A 17,127-nucleotide genomic window follows, 5' to 3' on the forward strand; every position below is an offset into this window, starting at 1 on the left:
AGGGGGAGCCGCCGGCTGAGGTGGACTTTGCTGTTCACATTTTTGTCCGTTTTCTAAGCTTTTTTTAAATTTGAAATAATTTTAAACTCACATAGACGTTGCAGTAGTCCTGAGAAGCCCCCCAGGTGGCGGCCCCCCGGGACCCTGGCGGACCAGGGGCAACTGCCCCGGGTGTGGTCCTGTAACTGAGCCAGGGGCCGGGACGAGTGTCACCAGGCTGTACGCGTGCTTTATTTTTAGTGTAAGTTGTCTGATATTTTATTGCATTTATAGACCCACCACGATCGGGTGAGACTCTACTTTTAGATAAAAGCCTTTTTGGCCCCTGAGATGACGCCAGCGCCGTGTAGGGATGTTGGCGCCCGGGCAGCAAGAGCCCAGCTTTTGCCGCTTACCAGCTGGTTGACCTTATACAAGTTCATCAGCCTCTCTGTGCCTCAGTTTCCTCACCTGTGAAGTGAGAGTAGCAGTCACACCAAGCCATAGGAGTCACTCAGTCGCAAAGCACTTGGGACCACGCCCGGCTTAGCTGAGCCCACGAAGTACCAGGTGGCGGTGTCGTCGGCGGCACAGCTCACAGGTCACTTCCCACTGCTTAGGAGCAAGTTTGCAGCATCTTGTAAGAAAAGAGCAAAGTGCTTGGGATCTGGGCTGCGTTTCCAGGTCACGTTACCCTGCCTTAGTATTAATCCCTGAGCAATCCACTGTCACCCTCTCTCGTCATGCGCTTCCCCAGTTCATGTTACCGTGAGTCGTCACTCACCCCGACAGACGCAGTGGGTTCCCCGTGTTTACTTCCTGAGCGCTTGTCCCGCCTCTGTGGTCTTGCCAGGAGAGGCCCCGTGGGCACGTGAGCGGCGTGCCCGCCCCGAAGGGATCCTGAGGCTTTCAGCTGCCGCTGGACGCCGCATGGGGACGCGGTCCAAGGGCAGCTTCTGTTTCATGTCAGAAAATGGAGCAGAATAAATACAGTTGCCTCTCGGGAATTGGAGATTAGTTCCTATGATTCTGGGTGAGTTCTTCAAAACATAAAAAGAAAAAAAGAAAACCAAAAACCTCCCAATTCCATAATTATCTTCAAAACAATCCCAGTGGGTGACACTGAATGAGCCACGGTGGACTTGAGTTCTCACGCCCGTGACTGATGGCAAGGCGCTGGGCGGGGGAAGCACCCCAGTTCCTGATGACGGCAGGTGATAAATGGTACCCACGGGGGTGGCTTTAGACCAAGGCTTTCCTGCGGCTGAAGGAGGAAGAAACACGCAGGCAGAATTTAAGAACACTGGGCAGCGGTGTAAATCCCAGCCCACCAGCAGGACATTTCGACGGCCACCCACCCACTTCCCAGCCAACCCGTTAGAATGCTGACCTCCTGGCCGTCTCTGAGGTGATTTTAGGAGGTAAATGAACTATTATATAAGGACTGTTTAAGTTAGGTGTACGTTTGTTTAATTTTTTAATGAAGAAAATATTGTGTTTCCATTCAAGAGGATGCCAAATTTTTCCTTTTACATTTATTTGGGAAAACATTTAGAAAAATCAGTTAATTACAGGGAAGGTGGTTCTATGATAGCAAAATCCTCGGGAGTGGTGGCCAAGTGAGTGGAATTTGGAAGACACTGCGTTGTGCAGAGTTACATAGTGCCTGCTTGGCAGAAATGCCCTGGGAGGGGCAGGGGGTGCGGGGTCTAGGAGAGGGACGAACAGCTCACGAGACGCTGTCACAGGGACGGCGCGTTGTCAGACCCATCGAGGAAGCGCTTTAATGCTCTGGTAAATTCAGAGAGGAAGGTTACGTGTGCTCATGTGCAGATGGGGGTGGGGGAGGCATGGCAGAAGGTTCATGAAAGACAAGAGGCCCGGTGGGGATTCTGGAGGTGAGGTGACCGTGGGCACAGAAGCTGGCATGTGGTGCAGGCTTGGTGACTGTGGACTGTCATCATTTAATGGGTTTAGAAGAGTTGGAAGGGTACTGCAGACCTTCCGTGCTGGCAGAGGAAGCGGTTCCAGGGGATTTATGGAGCTAAAAGTCCGGGGTGGCAATGCTCAGGCTCGGGGACCCCCTAGTGGCATCATTCGTGAGAAGCAGTCCTTGGATGAGGTCTGGTCCAGTGTTTCTCAGACGTCTCGGTGCACAGGAATCTTTGGGGGATCTTGTGAAAGTATTCTGACTCATGAGGTCTGGGGTGGGGCCTGAGACCCTGCATTTCCAACAAGCTCCCGGGCGTTGCTGCTGCTCTGGTGCCCGCCTCTTGTCTTCTGACCCCGTGGATGCTTGGGGCCGTCCCGCCTACAGCGACAGGAGCAGGTTGCTTGGCAGAGGCCGGAGGCCTGGGAGAGCTGTGGAGGGCGGAAGCGGGTGGGACATTGTCTTGGTCTCGGTGAAGTTTGCTCAGCTGAGACGGCAAGGGGCGGGGAAGGTTGCCGACTTTTCAATTTTAGCCAAATAGGGAAGTTTTATAACAAAAGGATGACCACAACAAAAAACTCAAAACATCCAACTCTGATCACCATTATTTCTTAGAAGAGGTAGAATTTTAAGTCTAGAGGATCAAGAAGGCTACGTGCTCCGATAAGGGACCATCAGTATTTGGGGTGCCTACCTGGCTGGCTGTTCCTGAGGGCTTTCAGAGCGGGGTGTCCGTGGAGGACTGGGGGAGTTGCTGGGTGCATGAGGGGAGACATCTGTCTGTGGCCTCTGCTGCGGGGATGGAGTGGTTCAGGCTGGGGTTCAGGCTTTTTTCACGCAGGTGGAGCTTTGCCGGGCGGTTTTGTGTTGCCTGGGCTTGCGTGTCACGGAGGGCTCTGTACGTCGTGGAAAGTGTGTTCTCAGGAGCTGCTAGTATCATATTTAATTTTGATAACGAGATACCCATGCTCACTACTTCTTCCCTGCTGTGGCTTGGGCCCTGCTTCCTTGAGCGGCGTCAGAGTTCAAGGTTAGTGTGTCACACGAGCGATTATGTAGAACGTGGAGAGGAGGTTCTTACAAAACCAGGACTTTGTGACAGATTAAGTAATAGGTTCCTCACTTAATTATCATTTTGAATTTTCCAAAGAACACTTTCTCTCAAGCCACTCAGCGGTGGAAAGTGGTTGGGCAACGCCCGGCTTTTACGCTGCTGCTTTGCTGGGTTGAAGCACCGATGTGCTTATTTTTCAATGGCCATGCAGCTGAAGGCTTTTGGTCTTCATTTCATTGCCTGTGAAATATGTGAATTTCAGTGGATTCAGCCCCTAGGAAACCTGTGGAGGGGTTTGCAACACAAGGTGATATTTTAATGCTCTGGAGACCAAAGATTTGATGGTGAGGTTTCATTTTATCCTCCTGAGGGACTATGTGTGGTGGTTACAACTGCAGCCTTTAGGGTCCGGGCGACCTGGGGTGGATCCTAGCTCCTCCAGGGCTGGAAGCTTCGCCTCTCTGACTCAGTTTCCTCCTTCATACAGTGGGGATACTGAGCCTTAACCTGGTGGGTAGTAGTGAAGACTGAACTTAAAAAGGCAGGCACCACACTTAACGGTGGTGCCCAGCTCGGGGCAGCAGGTGAGTGTCGGCCGTTAGTGATGGTGATACTGGTGTTCGCTAGAGCGAGGCTCAGCAAACCGCGACCTGTGAGCCCACCTCCTGTTTTTGTAAATAAAGTTTTATTTAAAGACCAACACGCTCATTCATCCGTGCACATGCCGTCTGTGGCTAACTGGTTGAGTAGTTGCCCAGAGACGTCTGGCTCACAAAGTCTGAAACACTGACTCTCCGGCCCTTTGCAGAGAGCGTCGGCTGCCCCTGCACTAGAGGCATCCTTCCTTGCTTTCACCGTCTCTGGGGACCTTGAGAGGTTTCCCTGCAGGTCCTGTGGGGGTGGGCGTGCTCTGCATCTGTGCTGTGCTGCTGGGTGTGGCGGCCACCGGCCACAAGTGGCCACCAAATGCCCGAGGCCAGGCCAGTGCCCACGGCACTGAATTTTACATTTTCTTTAGCTTAAATTAATTTAGATTTAAATAGCTCTGTGGCTAGCGGCCAGCACGGGGGGCAGGGCAGTGACATGCTCCTTGTCCTGTCCGGGAGTGTTGGGCAGGTGGCACCCCGGGTGGTCCTCGTGCCAGAGCCCTTTTCGGAGAGCGCAGAGGTGGAGGTGCCGGCTTTGGCTGAAGTGACGAGGTTGTTGGGGGAGGGGGTGGCGGAAGGCTGCCTGCTTTGTTTTCTCTTACGCTTTTGCTTATTAAAACATTTTTAGTTACAAAAATACATCTCTTTTTGAGGGGGGTTGGTGAAATATTTGCTAAACATAGTAAAGCATAAAGGGAGAAATTAAGGTATTTCATCCTATGATTTAGAGACACAGCCCCGTCCACACGTTGGTCTGTGTGTTGGTGTCCCTTTGATACGTTTGTGTATCGCAGAAGCGGGGGCTTGAGAATGTCCACATGGGGCCCACCACTCATGGCCAGCACACACAGGGACCTCCACGGGGTCATGGTCAAGGCTGTGTAATCAGTGGTGCGGCCGCCTCTCCGGATGGCTCTTTGAGCTCCTTTCATTTAAGGACTTTACACGCAGTGCAGTGACCTGCACCCTTGCTGTAAAGTGTCTTTGTGTTTTCCCTGTTTATACAGAGTTGCCACACATTTTCTTAAGAGACTTTTTATCAATTTATGTTCCTGCCAAAGGCGTGGGAGGCTGTGCTCCCTCACGTGATAGTTGTGGGTGGTGGGTGGTGGTCACTGCTCACTGCTGTCCATCTGCTGGTGAAAAATTGCTGGTTTGTATTTGTATCACTTCGATTTTGTATAAGATGTGTACCCCAAAAATCACTGCTTGGACATACCACTTTTCTTGCCCTTTTTAATTTCTGGAATGGGCCAGCGGTGATACTCGGTTTCCTGGCTCTCTGGGCTGTTTGGAGAGGCGTGGGGTGGGCAGCAGAGAGCAGGTGTTATCAGCTGCGTACCTTTAATGAGGCTGACACCATGTCTGGCAGGTTTTAGCTCATCCATTCCACCTGAGGATTCAGGGGGTCTCATCCCCATTTTACGGATGAGGAAACTGAGAACAGTCTCAAGTCCAGGTGAGTGGTTGACACACACACAGTGGGAGAAGGATGTGGGAGTCGGGCAGGAGACCCGCCAGAATAAACCCCCCCAGGCTCCGTGGCTGTGGACAAAGTTGTGTGGCCTCTCAGAGCCCTGGTTTCCCCAGCTTCCAAGCAGATAGCAGGGTATTTACCCTGCGGGGTCGTTTTATGGATACACAGGGAAGTATGGAAGGGTGCTGGCACCCCGTCTGTGATAAGTGATGGCTGTTATCTGTATTATCAGCTGTGATTCTTAAGACAACGATGGAAAACCTAGAGAGAAGGTGATAAATACAAAGAGTCTAAAACATGGTAGCCACCAGGGTGTTAGCTGTTGTTTCTTTCATTAACATGTTAGAGTGTCTGTTTCCAGATTCTGTAACAGAACCTGGCCCTTCCCGGGACACTGATGAAAGCCCCTGGGGGCCCCAGACTATCTCCTCACAAATGCAGGCCTCTGATCCAAGGTGGCTGGTGACGTTTAGACTGATCTAGGCAAGAGCACAGCCGTGCTTCTAAAGCAGCCTGCTCCCTTAGGCTTTCCATGGGCCATCACATCCTTCCTGGCTTGTGACACCTCCACGGACTGGTGGTTATGTTTCGTCCATGGGGTCGAATTGTGGTTAATCTGTTCTGTGTCAGCGGGAGGACTTACCACTGGAACTGGAGCCTCTGGGTTCCCAATATTCTCCAGCACCTAAACAGCTGTGTCCAGCGACGGCTCTGGCCCTTCTGTTGCAGGCTAGAGACGTCACAGCCAGAAAGGATGTCCTGATGTCTGGGTGCGTTCCTGAGAGGCCTTCATTTCCAACCCAACTGTGCCTTCCACCTACTCCTGGGGTTATGGGTTTGGCCAGCCCGTGACATCTTAGCTCCCAATGGTCCAAGTTTACTGCTGGTCAAAATTCCATGGATCAGATTCTCCATGGAAATTGTCATGCATGATGGATGAATGGATGGAGAGATGATGGATGGAGAGATGATGGATGGAGAATGAATAGATGGATGGTGGATGGATGGATGACGGGTGGATAGATGGGTGGGTGGATAGATGATGGATAAGCGGGTGGATGAATGATTAGTGGATGGATAGATGGATGGCTGAGTGGGTGATGGATGGATAGATGGGTGGGTGTATGTGTGGGTGGAAGGATGGGGTGTGGACGGACAGGTGGATGGAAGGATGGGGTGGGAGGATGGGGAGCTGGAAGGACAGATGCTTAAAGAAGAAACACAGACATTCTCTGGAGTAGGGGGATTTCTCTCATGGTCCCCCAGTTTTGTTGCCATTAGCTCCTAGAGAAAGACGCACCTGGAGGAAGAGCTCAGCAGGTCTGTCTGTTCCTTCCTTTTGGCCAAGATGCCCTCACAGCAGTGCCCTAGTTCCCTTCAGGAGAAGGTTCTCCCAGACACGTGAAAACCCAAGAGGGGAACAGGCACATCCTTGGCCTCCAGCTAACGTGAATCTTACAACTTGGACCTCATTCTCCCCCGACCGTCCTGTGCTGGCCTCTTCTAGGATTGCTGATTGAACTGAGAGTATTCATAAACCTGACTTTGAAGGGTCTTTGGAGGCAGCCACAGAGAGGATTAGAAAGACTTAGGTTTGAGTTCCAGCTCTGCCACTTGCTGTGTAGTTTTGGACAAGTCACTTTACCTCTCTGATCTCGGTGTCCACCTCATAATGCCAACCTGTGGTTCTGCTGAGCATGGAGGGAGATACTTACGCATGGAGTGAAGCCAGTACCAGATTGGTGTCTAGCAGGCATTAAGTTGCCTTTCCATTTCACTCTATTTCCTTTTCCTTAGACTCTTGGAAGGGATGCACTGTGCTGGATTAAATTTCTATACATTATTTTCTCTTCCTTCTTCCATATTTTCCATGAAAATGCAAAAAAAAAATCAAAACAAATAAACAACAACAAAAAACAAGGGTTGACATCCAGCTGTGTTGCCCACTGGGCTGGCAGACACTTTTCCTGGTTCCAGTCCTGGCTCTGTGAGAGGAACTTCTGTGGAAGCAGGAGTCCTTGGTCCCATGTGAGCCCATGGGGGATGCGCTGGGGATGGAGAGGGTGGTGCAGGGGCAGATCAGAGCAGATGGTTGATAGTGTAGGTCTGGGTTCAGACCTACTTGGGTCAGCCTCTCACCTGCTGAGCAGTTGTGGGAAAGGTCTTAACCTCTTGTAACACCAGCCTTGGAGGGTAGGTGGGACCAAGTATGGAAATGGTTTAGCATATTATGTGGACTCTGCCCAGAAGACTTCCCCAGAGAGCCTGGTTGGATGTGGGCAGGGCTCAGAGCAAGGGGGGGAAACGCAGATGGCCCTGGGGCCAGACAGGCATCATCTATCGGCCAGGGTGAGACAGAGCAGCGGGCCCCAGCGTCAGGGTGGGAAGACACTGGGAGCCCCTGTCCTGCCCAGAGAGGACGCTGCTATGCTGCCCAGCTGGTTGTGATTGTGGAGGAATATGGGTGCAAGTTTGACAGCGCCTTGGTTTTTAAGAGAACTTGAGAGTCTAGATTTTCATGTGAAATCTCTTGACTCTAAAAATGTTTGCTTTTGATTCATATTTTTTAAAAAATGTGGTGTACACCCGACAGCACATTTCTTGCCCTAGCATTGCAAAGGGCAGGGATGAGAACAGAAATGACAAGTTAGGTGACAGAAGGAAACAGAAAGCACGAATGGCCAAACCGACGAGTGCATCAAACCAGTGGGCCAGAAGGCCGCAGGAGAGGGTGTAAGTTTGGTTCCTAGAGAGAGCGCACGGATGGCCGTTTCACAGTTGTAAACTTTTACCTTGCATCTTGGAGAAATGCAGTGCAGCTTTAGATTAGGGACGCTGCAAACGGAACAAACTGTAAGGAGAAGACTGACCAATACACCTGTTGTGCAAAAACTCAGAAATGTGTCTTTGGAGACCACTCAGCTTCTAAGTTATACAGATGGACCCGAAATGGACCAGAGGGTAGGGACACACGGCTGAGGGTCTGGCATTCTTGTTACATGTCTCTCTCTCCCCCGCCACCTCCAGCCCCTTTCTCTCCCCTCTGTCTGTCTCTCCCAGTAAGGGGATAGAGGGACAGGCGGACCTCTAGACGCGTACGCACACATGTAAACAGCATGTAACTACCTTGGCAGGGATGCCTCGCAGCCTGCAGGGAGCGATCGAGTCTGGCCTGGTGCTTTTCAGTGTCTCTTTATGCACAAGTGAATTATGCAGCCATGATACCCTGTCCCGTTTTATTAATTACTCGTCAGTTAGTCTGTTTAAAGTCAATTATTCTTCACGGAGTCCCAGTTCTTCTCTTGAAAACAGGCCCCTGTCACTGAGGAACCCTGAGCCAACGACCAATGGCTATTCTAACTCTCCGGGAGCATGTGGACAATCTCCCTGGGTCTCTGGCCGACCGTGTCCTGCGATTGGCACGGGCGGGCCTGCTCATCTCCGGGTGCAGAGCCGACTGCCTCTCTGCGGAGAGCTGGGTTCTGGGAGCAGGAGGCCTAGGTTAAATAGGAAGAGGGGCTTAGATGCGCGCCTGCATGTCACCCCAGACACGGGCTGCCTTGATGTTTGGGGGGGTTGTTGGGTTATTTCACCATTTAGTTATTTGCTTGTTTGTCTAATGCCCTCTTTATTTTGTTTTTCTTTTGAGACTTTTTTTCTAGTTGGAAAAAACACTCATTACTGAAAAATTCAGAAAACAGGAAAATATTGAGAAGGAATTAAAACCCTTTCACAAGCTCCCCACCCCCATCCAGAGGGAACTCTTGTGCCTTTTTTCTGTTTTCTTCCAGAAATTTTTCTGTGTAAATGTTTTGTTTGTTTGTTTACTGTTTTGGAATCTTTAAGTCTCTCCTTTATTAAACTAATGTTTCATAAGCATTACGCTCTGTGTCCTTGAAACCATGGTTATGGTGGTTTCATAAACTCCCAGACTATGAGTTTGTCAAAATTTATTTATTGGGCACGCGTTGCTCTTTTGCTGCAACTTAGCCTGGCTTGGGTTCTCTGTTTGCTTCTTGTTTCTTGTTGTAGTAAAGCCTGGGATGGACTTCAGGCTACGTGTCTTTTTCTGTGCCTCTTCATCTCTTTAGGCTAAATTCTTCGAAGCAGGATTCTTGAGTGAAGGGGAATGAAGAAAGCATTCAGGTACGTCGTGCCGGCCTGTTTTCTGGTGGAAGGTGGGGTATTCGTGGAGCGAAACAGCAGTCTAGTTGAACCAAATAGCCTTAAGTGATTTAATTCTGCCTCTGAGAGCTGGGGTGCAGAGCAATGTGGGAACCCCCCAGCCCAGCACCCCAGCACACAGTGGGCGTTCAGTGGGGGCTGGGCCCACCTTCATTTGTAGTAATTTTCCTATCTGTGACAATCAAGTTTCTACCTGCTTTCTTCATCTCTTTAAATTGGCCTTAACTGGGAAGCACTGGGGGAATTCAACACACACACAGAGTGATCTGTTTTTCTTTTTATTTTAAGCATCTCGATTTAATGTGATCCAACCAATTTTGTCAAGTTTTGCCTAGCTTTTGAGTGATTCTGCTGAAAACTCCATCCTCGCTCCATGAGCAGAACAGACATTTTGCCTTGATCTTCACGGGGTAATTAGGCTCTAAAATTAGAAGGCAAACAGTGCAGTTCAAATGCATCTAAGTAAAATCCCAGTGGGGGAATTCATCCTTCCTGCCAGCGCAGGCACACTTCGGCGCACGCCTGGTGGAGCAGTGAGAAGCTGAGAGGGGGCTGATCCGCGTGGAGCATTCAGGGCAAAGGCAGATGCTTCCATGCTGCTGACGCAATCCCGTTGCTTTGGCTAAAAATACTTGGTTCCAAACGAAAAGGAGGAGGGGTGCGGAGACCCTGTGGGATGTCTTGCGGATCTTGTGAGGGCAGCCCTGAGGACGTGTCAGCCCCACTTAGCGTTGCTCTGTGAGCTCCTCAGAGAGCATCCCTGGTTGTACTCGAGGAAGGAGGAAGGTCAGGCAGCTCGGGGCTTAAGCGGTGTCTCCTTCCTTGGCATAGTTGACCCCGAACGTTCCAGAGCAAGCCCTCCATCCACCCGTCCACCCTGCAAATACTTATTTCACCGCTACTAAAGGTCATGGATGCCAAGGGAGTTTATAGTCTAGTGCGGTGGAAAGGCTCCTTTAATAAGTTAAGGTCCATCAGATGCCTGCTGCACGGAGACACAGAGCTAGGGGCCATGGCTCCCCCACAAGCAAAAGGGACATGACCTCCTCCTCCACCGAGCCAGCCCTCAGACGGAGAAGGCAGCTCCTAATCCATGGGTCACCGGCAAGTTTCCAGTGAAAAAGGGGCTATGTATGCCATGTTCCTGGAGAAACGTGTGTGCTGCACTTCGCGGTGAAAAGGGCTTTGGGTGAATGACTGTCTCATCAGCTGTTCAGCTTCAAGCTATTTTCTCTCTTCCTTGGCTCTGCCCACCCCCATTGTAAACTCCAAAAAGATGGGACCCCAGGGTCAAGCCCAGGGCTGGTCCTTAGTGCAGAGTGTGTGTGGGATGGGTGGACGGACGGACGGACATGCTGACTCTCCAGGACGTGCCCCTCCCGTGATGCTGTGCACCTGAGTGCCAGAGGTGGCGCTGTCTGGCCAAGGTGCACTTGCCCCCGTGTCCGCAGAGCTGGTGTCTGCCCAGGCCACCCCCACCCCCTCTCAGGAGGCTCTCCGGAGCGTCCCCAGCCAGGTCGTCCCTTTTACTGCCACCACACCCACACCTTCTCTCCATCATCCCCTCCTGGTACTGTCACTTAGCCGCTACTGCATTGTCGGCAGGTCTTTTGATCAGGGCTGGGCTCACCTCCTTGCACCCAGATAACAGGTGCTCAGTCTTTTTAGAACAAAGTCCTGTTTAGACTCAGGAGGGAAGGGGAGGGGAGAAGAGAGGGAAGCCCTTTGCCTGAAACAACTGTCCCTAGGATCATAGCACCCCCGGCTCCTCATCCGTCCTGTCTCAGCTCCCTCTGACCCACCCCCCGGCCACCATAGCCCGAATGCCGCCCCTCCGCGTCCCCCTGGATTCTCTTCCGGGCGCACGTAGCACCATCTGGAAATATATCACTTATGCACACTTGAGTATTGCTTGTATTAATTATGCATGAAGTGCAAATGTATATGATGCGCGTCTGTGGGTGTGGGTGCCTGTTTGCACCGCCTGAATGTAACTGAGACGCAAGCAGCCTCTCCCAGCACCCAGAACACGGTGGATGCTTAGCCATGACTTGAATGAATGAACGAATGAGTTTCCCTTTTCCCTCCACTCTGCTGTATTTTTCATGAGACTGTTGAGCCCAGACCTCGTCTGGGGCACGGGGCCCACCCAGGAGGACACAGTCTGGAGCTCATTCAGGGTCACGTGGGCCATTCTAGGATCTTAACACCCCTGATTTCCTGCGAAGACCCCACGGCATGTCTCCAGCAGAAACCCTGGCGAAGACGGTGCCAGGCCCAGGGCCCTTTTGATTTTTCACCCCTTTCGTTCTCCTCTCCTGCTGATTTCCTGAGTCCCTTTGACAGACAAGCTCCCCGTTTCAGAAGGAACCTGTTACCACATACATCCCGGTGGCCACACACGCCCCGTGGAAAGCCACCTCCCACAGCATCCCAGTTCCTCACCTGGTTTCCCAGATGTAGTAAGAGTTAGGGTCCCCGCCTCCAGGTCCCAGTCCCACTCCTGATGGGCTTGTGACCCTCGCGGCCGTTCTCGGCTCTGACTCTCATCTCTGAAATCTCAGGCTTGGATTGGGTCCTGTCTGCATTTCCTTCCAGCTTTGAAATTTTCCATGTGATTCTGTGTCATGTAGCCTGTTGATAGTGGAGCACAGCTTTGTGATTAACTGTGGATGATGTAGGCTTGGTGCCTTCCCTTCAGAAGACTTGTCATCTCATTCATCAAGATTCTTTTGGTTGCATGTGGCTTTAGCTGCCAGTGAGAGACTCAACGACACTGGCTTCACATAAAGGGTCTTTATTGACTGATAAATCCTGTTGGTCCAGGGGGAGACCAACTTAGACCCACTGGATCCAGAGAGAGGATCTCTTTGTATCATCAGCGTTGGTTCCCTCTTGGTCTCCTGACCTGGGGCTGTGTGCCGGCTCGCTCCTAAGCCAGCTTTTCCTTCTTCTGCGGTCCCTTGTAGGCTCCAGGCTCCAGCCAACTCAGAGAAAGAGGACGCTTTCCCTTTCCTACTATCTCAAAAAGGAAAAACTCTGGGAAACTGTGTCTTACTGGCCTGGAGGGGGTCAGCCTCTTTGAAATCCTATGGGAAGAACGGGCAAGGGGAGTGTTCCCCAAAGGAGATCCAGGGATGCAGCCAGTAAGGGGGCAATGGCTGTTGCGTAGGAGGAAGTCCATCCCATGGTCTTCAGAAAAGCTCTCCTTTAAAACTTCCTCATGATTCTTTAACCAGCAAGAGAACGGCTTGAATCTGGGGGCAAGGAGTTAGAAGACTTGAGCTTCTGGGGTTGATGATACCGTTTGCTTTCCTTTCCTGTAACAGGTTTGCACTGACCTTGGTCCTTCACCGGGCGCCTGTCCTTTCCTTAGCTCACCAACATCCATCACTGTCAGTCCTTCTGGTACTAATTAAAGGGGACACGTTTGGATTGGTAGGATGATGGATTAGGTTGGTGAGATTCAGGGTGGGGGTGAGCGAGAGTATGAGTTGCTCACTCTTAGAGAAATGACCTAGTAGCGACCGAAAGCCTGCTTTGCCCACAGAAGGGCTGGGAACGGCTTGGAAACTACCTTCTCCAAAAGGCTTCCTCGTATCGGGGGGACCGCGTTTTCCTCTTTGGAAGCACCTGTGTTGAAATGATGAGCCAGGAAGTGTGCCCATTGACTCTTCAGTTTCATCGCTCCATCTGCTCAGCGTTGCTGACTTAGAAGTATGATCGGGAATCAAATGGTTTTTCCCCTCAGAGTTTATATGCTGGGTAATAGTTTACTTGGTTACTTTCTGAGTTTTCTTTCTCTGACTTGACCTCACATTAAAAAAAAAAAAGGCTGATAGTGAAATTTTATGGGAAGCGTATTGAAAAGCAAATAGCAAATAACCTGTCCGTGAAATTGTTATAAGAAAAGTTATTATGGTGATGGTTAGAGTAAAACAACTCTATCTAATGCTTGGTGATTATGGAGATTCCAGCTAAGATGTGGAATTGTGCTTTTCTTAATGGACTTTTTTAAAGCACGCATTTTTAATATTATGTCTCTCACACATAGTCACATGCGTCAAATGAAGTAAATTCATCAAAGGGTGAACTGCATGCAGCAGCTGTGTGCTTTCTTTCTATAAATACAGCGTATATTTCATCTTGTCAATTAGGGGTGAAATTATACAAGGTAGATTTTGAAGTAATGTAAGGGATATATTGGGTTTTATTGGGTTTATATTTATTTTTATTTGGGTTTGAAGAGCTTCTCTATGCTTTAGCCAGTTAAAAAGCATCATGCTTTTAGAATCAGAGTTAGACATGCTTATTCCTATTAAGAACTCAGGTGCCCGTAGAAATTGATATTTGAAGACTTTTTATCAGTTCATGACTCAGTAACATTCAGCAGCGTCTTTCCTGTGGTGTAAAAGTATCAGTGGTGAATTGGAGCGTGCCTTTCATGTGAGTTACACGTTGTCCCGTGTGCACCTGATCAGTGCTTACCTTCACCTGCTAAACATAAGAAACAAAGACCTCGTAATGTTTCCGCATTATCTTTGTTGGCAGTGAGAAAACGCTTTTGCAAATTAGTTTCTATTTGACGTAGTTGTGTTAGAGATATTGCTCACTTGCTAATATTCCAAATTCTTCAGTGTTGAAAGTCAAGTGGTATTTTCCTGTGTACTTTTTTTTGTCCCCTTAAGGTCAAAAGGTGAATGTGGCACATCTGTCAGAATTTAGGTGAATAATTTATAGATGTGCACATGTTTTATTTTTATGGGTGTAGAAATAGGGGTAAAGGGACTCGGGAAGCATTTCCTTTTGGCAAATGAGCATAGAAAGCAAAACTATAAAGAATGAGGTACTCAGCTCTGGGTACAGGATGGTGATATTCATAATACAAAATGAGGAGAGTGTCTTGGTTATGTTTTCAAAGACAGGGTTCTCAGAGGTCTGTATTTCTGCTGTGAAACACAGAAAACAAAGAAGTAATTAAACATCAGCAGAACCACCAATTCAAAAACAAATCAGGAAATTCCAAATAGATCCACATGGCTGTGCTTCCGTTTTCTCTAAAATTAATAAACTATATACTTTATGTACCTGCCCGTATCCAAGATTTATATAAAGAGTTGCAGATATAAACAGGCTAAGTTCTTAGGGATGAGAATAAATACATAAAACTGTTCTGTCTTTTGCATTACGTTGATTGTTCCTGGGAAGGGGGAAATTGATTTTAAAAAGCCAGTTTAAAGTACATTTTCCCATTAAAGAAAGATACTTTTGTTTTAAAAAGTTATCCTATTCAATGCAAATTAAAACAATGAGGTACTGTTTCCACCCATCAGACTGGCAAAAGTTAAGATACGTAACAATGGTAAGTGTTCGTGAACTTCGGAGAAACAGGAACTTACGTGCACTGCTGCTGTTAGCATGGGTGGGCGGGACCACTTTGGAAAGCAGTATGGCCTACCTCCTTGAGTTTGAAGCACTGTGAGCCCGCAGTGCCCATCCAGGCGTTTGCTCCGGAGAAAATCACATCCAAGGGTAGGAGAGCCATCCAGCTGTGTCTATCACAGCAGTGACTGAATAGCAAAAAGTGGGAGGGGCCGTAACAGGGGAACCAGAAGTCAGTTGCAGGAAGACCCACGCTTCAGTCACTAGCGTCAGTGCCTCTGCGGCGCTGGGAGGGCTGCGGGCTGTGGTTGGGCTCCTGAGGTTACCACAGGGGCTTAACCTTCGTCTGTAATGTTTGTTTCTTCTAAGAAAAAGAAAACCCATCTTAAGCAATATGTCAAAGGTTCATCTTTGCTAGTTCTGACTTTTGGATACACGCACGTTTATTTTCTGTGTGTGTGTACTATTCAGAAGAAATCAGTCCATTCAGACTGCATTCTCTAAAGCAGTGGAGTTTTTCACATTAGAAACTGGAATAAATCCAACCAGTGAAGTATGTACTAAATCGTGAACTATTGCCTCTATAATTAGTTGCCAAAATGTCCTGCCGGTGTGTATTAAGTAAGAAAAAATGTACAAATAGTTTTTTTTTTTTATTAAAACATGGTTATATTGTCATTAAAAACTGAATGTATAAACCTAATGGAAAGAAATGGGCTATATTTTGCAAAATCACATATACAGTTACTCTTTGAACCAGTAATCCCATTTCTAAGAATCTATCCCAAAATATCTTGGCAAAATATAAAATAGCACAAATGCAAGGCTCTTCATTTCATCATTACTCATTATAGCAGAATGTCAGAACAGCCCCATGTTCGTGGCTAGTGGCTTGGTTGGATAAGCGATAGTGTATCCACACAGTGGAATATCAGATGGCTGTACCACCACGGAGCCATCCCCAGGGTGTCCTGTTGAGGGGGAAAATAATCTAGACAGACAGTGTTAATACTATACTACAATTTGTGTAATAAGTGGGGAAAAGATGCATGTGTGCATGTGTGCTACAACTTGTGTAATAAGCAGGGAAGAGATGCCTGTGTGCGTCCACATGTGCATGTGTGTGCGCAGATTGTCCAAAAGAAATCCTGCAGACATCAAGCAAAAACTAAGAACAATGGTTGCCTATCAGGGAGAGAGCCACAGAGTGGAGAGGACAGATATGGAAGTGAGACCACCATGAGTGCACTTTGTTACATAATTTTGAGCTTTGAAATGTATATGTTCTGCATATTCAAAAAATCCAGTTAAAAAGGGGAAAAGTGAAACAGATGTAATAATTGAACCTAGCCATATACCCAGTTGGTGGCTTAACCTCAGAGAAAGTAATTTCTTCAGGTGACTTTATAACCCAGTATTTCAACTGTCCGTCCCTGGTAGGTGTAGTTTAAGGACACACATGCTTATAAAAATACAAAAAAAAATCATAAACCACATTCATCTGTTAGCTGTAATATTGCTATTGTTACTTTGACATTACAGGAATAACTTTGGGAAACATTATGAAAAAAACATTTCTTATGAGATAGGTATGCTGGCAATGAATCCTGTGTTTTGTTTACCTGGGAATGTCTTTAATTCACCTTCGTTTTTGAAAGATAGTTTTCCTGGATGTAAGAGTCTTGGTTGACAGCCTTTTCCTCTTCCCACAGTTTGGATATGTCAGTTCTGCCGCGTCCTGGCTTCCATGTGGTTTCTGATGAGAAGGTAGCTGTATGTCACTGGCCAGTTTTAACTTGCTGCTTTCAAGATTTTCTCTTCGTTTTTATCTTTCAACATCTGTATTGGGATGTAGGTCTCTCTGAATTTGTCCTCTTTAGAGTTTATTTGGCTTCTTGGATGCATAGATTACTTATACAAAATCACATTTGGAAAGTCAGCCATTATTTACTCCGGCATTTTCCCCTGCTCCTTCCTCATGCTTTTCTCATGCCGGTTCTCCTGCTGTGCACGTGTTGATGGGCTTAATGGTGACCCCACATTTTCTGAGCCTCTGTTTATTTTCCTTTGCTGTTTTCTTCATTTTTCATCTTTGTTTTCAGATTGAATAATCTTTGTTTTCAAGTTTGGTATTTCTTTCTTCTGCAAGTTCAAAGCTACTGTTACCTCCTGTAGTAAATCTTTTATTTTAGTTACTGTAGTTTTCTTTTCCAGAATTTCCATTTGATTCTTTTCAATAACGTCCATCTCTTTATTGACAATCTCTTTCTGATAAGACATTGCCACGAGACCTCCCATTTCCTCCCTGAGAATGGTTTTCTTTAGTGTTTGAACGTATTTGTAACAGTTGCTTTGATGTCTTTGTCTACTAAGTCTGACGTTTGGGTCCTTTCATAGGCTGTTTCAGTTGTTTGCTTTTTTCTTTCTGTGCTGGTCGGACTTTGCTGTTTATTTACACATTTTGTAATTTTCT

At 48.1% G+C, this 17,127-nt stretch overlaps 1 protein-coding gene across 3 annotated transcripts in view; it reads left to right on the forward strand.

The window, feature by feature from the left end:
- PHACTR3 (phosphatase and actin regulator 3) overlaps nt 1-17,127 on the forward strand; it is a 178,252-nt gene that overhangs the window by 33,229 nt on the left and 127,896 nt on the right. Inside the window, exon 1 of one of the 3 annotated variants that reach the window (XM_045519248.2) lies at nt 9,129-9,233. The exons of the other annotated variants lie outside the window; for them this stretch is intronic. The gene's annotated coding sequence lies outside the window, so the exon portion shown is untranslated. Of the gene's footprint in view, nt 1-9,128; nt 9,234-17,127 lie in introns of those variants that run through there. 3 annotated transcript variants of the gene reach the window in all.

The sequence above is a fragment of the Camelus bactrianus genome, chromosome 19, assembly GCF_048773025.1.
Source record: "Camelus bactrianus isolate YW-2024 breed Bactrian camel chromosome 19, ASM4877302v1, whole genome shotgun sequence".
Taxonomy (NCBI): Eukaryota; Metazoa; Chordata; class Mammalia; order Artiodactyla; family Camelidae; genus Camelus; species Camelus bactrianus.